The following is a 6,000-nucleotide window of genomic DNA, read 5'->3' as shown; positions in this document are numbered from 1 at the left end:
TTTCACACAGAAATGAACTCTCTCAAGGTCATGCGTCTTTTTATCAGAGCCATAAAATACAAGCACTTGCTTATGCCTTTTCAGATAGTCATTAAAAAAAAAAAAAAAAAAAAAAAAAAAAAAAAAAAAAAAAAAACACAGAAAGTATTTTAATCAAAAAAAAAACTCCAGAAGGTATTTCTGGCTGCGCTAGTGCCACAGTTCAAAGATTAATGTAAGGGAAAAAATGAAAAATCCAAATTTTGGTCGATTTTTCTCATTTTAAAACTCTATTGTAGCCTTAAACAATTTTTATTTTGGATGGGAGGGGACAGCTGCCCTCCCTTCCCTTGCCCTTACCCCTTCTAGCTGCGCCCATGATGACCAATAAAATGAAGTTCCGAAACTTATATTGACGTTGAACTGCAATTAATTTTCCTGCTAAGACTTCGTATAGTTTGCTTTCATTATTTAGTATAAACTTATTTTACATGTAAGAATTTTTTCGAAAGGCATTTGAGAAAATTTACCCCCAGGGGTGCCCACTTAGAAAAGGGGGGTCAAGGCGCAGACTGCACCATTAACATTTTTACGGGGGGTGCTCTGATGGATATTTTTCTCATTTGGGAAGGGGCTCTTGCTTTTTTTTGGGGGGGGGAGGGTCTTTGTGATATTTAGGGGGGGGGTGCCCTTACTCTTAGAGGGGGTGAGCAGCCCTGGGTGCACAGTGCCCAATTAAGTTATCTGGAACCTAGGTCAAACGCTCTTTCGAGGCCCTTTTGTATGTAAGTCTAAACCTCACAATTTTTGTCGTTGGCTGAAACAGTTTAAGTCATTTGGAGGCCCCTAAAAAGTGGGGGCTCTATAGTTAGTCAGTCTATTCAGTAATCAGGCTCTGCGTGCGACCGGCATGTTAGCATGTGCCCTTTGGTATAAAAAGGTTGGGGACCGCTGGTATCAGAGCCCGATCATTCTGATATTGGACATAGGGCACATTTCTATTTCAGGGCCCCCTAGAGCCCGACTAAGATTTTTGAAGACACTGGGCATGAAAGTCATTTCGTGCCCCCTCCCCCTATTTCCGCTGATTCTGAAGCTACTAAATATTTCGATACTTTCGTATTAACACAACCATTCTAAATTTGGTGGTACCTCATATTACAACATTTGAGATATAGTATACTGTTACAAATCCTGTAAATAGTAATTATTGTAGGAACGTAACCTGTAAATAGTTTCCCGTAATGAATATACAACCCCTTTTCATATGGTAGGAGAAGACAGCGTTTACAACTGGACAAGGCTTATGGCAGTTCAAAGTGATGCCCTTCGCCCTCTGCAATGCACCAGCTACGTTCGAGCGTCTTATGGAGACAGTGTTAAGAGGACTTTCCTACGAATCCTGTCTAGTCTACTTAGACGATATCATCATCGTGGGACGCAGTTTCGAAGAACATCTGGCAAATCTTAGGAAGGTGGTGCAGAAGCTTAAGGAAGCCAATCTGAAGTTAAGCCCGTCCAAATGTAATTTGTTCCGCCGGGAAGTGAACTACCTTGGTCACATCATCTGTTCTGAAGGTGTACAAACCGATCCAGAAAAGGTATCTGCGGTCAAGAGTTGGAGTCGTCCCGAAAACATCCATCAGCTGCGAAGTTTCCTGGGGCTCTGCACGTACTACAGGAAGTTTGTAAAGGGTTTTTCCAACATTGCACGACCTTTGCATAAGCTGACGGAGAGCAAGCAAAAGTTCGAATGGTCCAAAGAATGCGAAGATGCATTTCTACGACTGAAGGAGGCTTTAACATCAACGCCTATCCTCGCCTATCCTCAGCCTGAAAAATCCTTCATCCTGGACACTGATGCGAGCAACGAGGGCATCGGAGCTGTTTTATCCCAAGAAACTGACGGAAATGAACATGTCATCGCTTACTGGAGCAAATGCTTATCAAAGTCGGAGCGAAATTACAGCGTCACCAGAAAGAAGTTACTGACCATAGTGAAAGCTGTAGAACACTTCCATCATTACCTCTACGGCCGAAAATTTCTGCTTCGGACAGATCATGCCTCATTAACTTGGCTTTTGAACAAAAATCCGGAAGGCCAGATAGTCAGGTGGATACAGCGGCTCCAGGAATATGACATGGAGATCAAGCACCGAAAAGGGATGTCTCACGGTAATGCTGACGCTTTATCAAGGAGACCCTGTCCTGAGAACTGCCACTATTGTTCCCGAATCGAGAAACAGTATGGAACGACTAGCCCTACCGCCTATCAGGTGACAGTGACTCCAACATCATCAGAACCTGATCCATGGAGTGATGACCAAGTTCGAAAAGATCAACTTGAAGACCCCGACATAAAACCAATTTTAGAGTTCATGGAAAGTGACAGTCGACGCCCAAGCTGGCAGGACGTTTCCATCTTCAGTCCTGCAACAAAAAGATACTGGGCTTTATGGAACTCACTCCATTTACGGAACGTCGTGCTACACCGGAAATGGGAATCTGACGACGGCAAAACATCTAGGTGGCAGTTACTACTTCCCCGATCAAGGATTTCAGATGTTCTGAAAGAAATACATAGTAGTGCGACTGGAGGACATTTTGGTGTCTTGAAAACCCTCAATAAAGTTCGGGAGCGCTTCTTCTGGAGCAAGGCGAAGGATGACGTGGAGAAGTGGTGCCATTCTTGTGACGCCTGTGCTGCTCGTAAAGGACCGAAGAAGAGAAGCAGAGGGAAGCTACATCTGTACAACGTTGGAGCTCCTTTCGAACGAATTGGGATCGACATCCTGGGTCCTCTACCAAGAACTGCTGATGGGAACAAATACATTCTTGTTTCCATCGACTATTTCACCAAATGGCCCGAAGCGTATCCCATTCCAGATCAAGAAGCTACCACCGTAGCAGAGACTCTAGTTCAACATTGGATCTCGAGATATGGAACACCTTTGCAGATTCATTCCGATCAAGGGAGGAATTTCATCTCTGCTGTGTTTAAGGGCCTATGTCAAATTTTCGGAATTGAGAAAACTAGGACAACACCACTACACCCACAATCGGACGGCATGGTGGAGAGATTTAACCGCACAATCCTGAACAATCTCTCGCTTATGGTATCCAGAAATCAACAGGATTTTGACAAGAAGCTACCTTTGTTCCTGCTGGCCTACCGCAGTGCTGTCCACGAGACTACCGGATTTGCCCCATCTCAGATGCTCTTCGGACGAGAGCTTCGGCTACCTTGTGATCTCGTCTTCGGTCGTCCTCCGGATGCGCCTGCATCGCCTGAGGAGTACATCAAGGATCTCCAGGCCCGGTTGGAAGACGTTCATAACTTCGCACGAGAGCGAATCAACATCGCGGCGGAGAAGATGAAGACCCGATACGACACAAGGTCTACTGGACATGAGTTCAACGAAGGCGACAAGGTTTGGTTATGGAATCCCATCCGACGGAAAGGTCTTTCACCCAAATTGCAGTCGCATTGAGATGGACCCTTCAAAGTCCTTAGCCGACTGAATGACGTCGTAGTGAGGATCCAAAAATCACCTAATGCAAAACCTATTAGGGTTGTACATTAGCCCCATACTATGGCCATAGTTCATGAGTATTACGTAAACAACCATGGTTGATAACATAAAAGTTGTAGATAATTTTTGCTTTTAATGTTTAGTAATATTTCTTGTTATTATTGTGTTTTCTGTATCTGTTAGTTATTAATTAATGTGTATATTTGTAAATTTGTGATAGAAGTTTGGCACCCTTCTGGGGATTGTACTGCCGGGGACGTGCAGTTCTTGGGAAGGGAGCAATGTTACAAATCCTGTAAATAGTAATTATTGTAGGAACGTAACCTGTAAATAGTTTCCCGTAATGAATATACAACCCCTTTTCATATGGCTAAAGTATACGACCCCTATTTCCTTTTTGTTCATTGATAAAATTTGATAACGGTCTACTACTTTACAGAAGCGTGTGGAATATTTGAGAAATTTCTTTTCGGTGTCTATATAAGCCGTTAGCGATGGATAAACAAAGGAGTTTCGATTGATATTTCGAACTGAGAGCATTTTTGCTCTGTTTATTGCGAGGCATTTCGCTGTGTTGTTTTCGTATTTGGAAGTAAATACGTGTGTAAACGTTGAGTTTACGGTGTTGTGTGATAATTGCTTAATTGCTGATGAATAATTTAGCAGTTGTTGACGATATTTCCTGTACATAGTGTAAATAAATTTCCTGTGTTTTTATCAAGAACTGTGTCATCCTTTCAAGAAAGTGGAAGTCGCACCGAATCCGTTACAATACGATAATTCGACAAGATGTGTTAAACTTTGCCTGTTACAGTTTACCGTAAATATCAAAGTTATCTACGATATAACTTTTAATAGCAAATACAGATCAAGCTGGGAATGGTTTTGGGATTTGCAAAGAGATCAAATTTTTAAGAGGAATTTTTATAAGATATTTTTTTTTTTTTTTTTTTTTTTTTTGTCTTGGCATTTGCAAAAATATCAATGATATTATTATACTCTATAGATTCTGAGAGAAATCATTATTTATTTTTATTTAGCATGATAAATTAAGTTAATTTTAGGCCCCCTGAAATCTAAGAGGAGGGGCCTGTGCCCGCATGCCCCCTCGGTAGTCACGCTCTAGTTGGTATAGAATATGGTTAAAAATATCTGAAACTCAAAAATGCTACTTAAATTATGAATTATAGTGTATTAAACTGTTTTGTATGTCCTCGTAATCTTCGACCATAGAAAGCGATGAATGACTGTCGAAAGCCAAATTTAATAAAATCGGATGTTTTTTTTTTTTTTAAATTTTATTAGATTTCTGACCTGAATGGAGGATAAGGAAATACAAACTGCTTTCTTGTATCCCTTCCAAATTGGGCAATCGAGTATTCGGATAAAAGAAAAGTTGATAACAAGTGTCTTCCCCCAACCTTCTTGTCGTTTATTGGGTGGTGTGTCATTGAAAGAATTTCCCCGAAAACCCCACTGGCAATCGCTTTGTACTCTACTAGGCGTTCCTATCCTCCGGCGTGTCTCTGCTATAACCTTTAGAAAGGAGAAAGGGAAAACAAAGTGGTTTGCAGTTGGAGAAACATGTGTTGTCTTTTAACAACTGAAATGTCTTTGAAGATTGCAGCTCATGAGAGTTCGAATGTTTTTCGATATGTTTGGTTAGTTTTATTTAATCAGTACACAATTTTAAAATATCGATTAAAAATTACGTTACTTCATATTCACAAGTAATCCTTCAAAAGTGTGAATTACCGACTGGAATAAAACTTTGCATATCCTTCGGTACAACATTTAAATATATTGAACACGTGTTTTTTTTATCGGCAACAAACAGCTTTAACGGGATGAAATTTACCCCTAAATATTGGATAATTGGGATAATAGAGGGTACAATGTATTCTTTCACTTGTAATTTTGAATACTAAAATTCAAATAATGATTGGCAGTTTGAAAAAAACTAAACAAACTAAAATTGACGTGTTTTTGGATTTTTCTTGTTGCCTATGAACAATTCAACAATTCCATGTCAGAAAAATCGCCTTCTTGACTAGAGGCGGATTTACAAGGGGGGCGGTGGGGGCGACCGCCCCCTCCGTGACCGTCGTTTTCTAAAACTAATAATATAGAATTGAAGGAATTATTAGCAATCGCTGCTAATTTTTATCCAGTACAGTCCACAAATTTGCTTTAAATTAAAATTAGACAGTTAGTGTAGTCGAGGATGAACAGCGTTACCCACTTTTTTTGTTTGAACCTAAGCTTGCCCCTCCCTTCTTTTTTGAACTTTAATAATTTTTATATTTCTATATGTGTCTTCCAACCAATTTTCAATCATGATTTGAATTTTCGTAGTTAAAATTTAAAAAAAAAAAAAAAAGAATATATTGTACTCTCTAATATCCCAATTATTCAGAACTGTCGGCCTCGCTGTCGAATATCTTCGGTTCTAAGAAATTTTATTCGATTAAGCGGGGTATTTGATTAA

The sequence above is a fragment of the Uloborus diversus genome, chromosome 4 (genome assembly GCF_026930045.1).
Source record: "Uloborus diversus isolate 005 chromosome 4, Udiv.v.3.1, whole genome shotgun sequence".
In the NCBI taxonomy this organism is placed as follows: domain Eukaryota; kingdom Metazoa; phylum Arthropoda; class Arachnida; order Araneae; family Uloboridae; genus Uloborus; species Uloborus diversus.
This window is presented reverse-complemented; position numbering follows the sequence as displayed.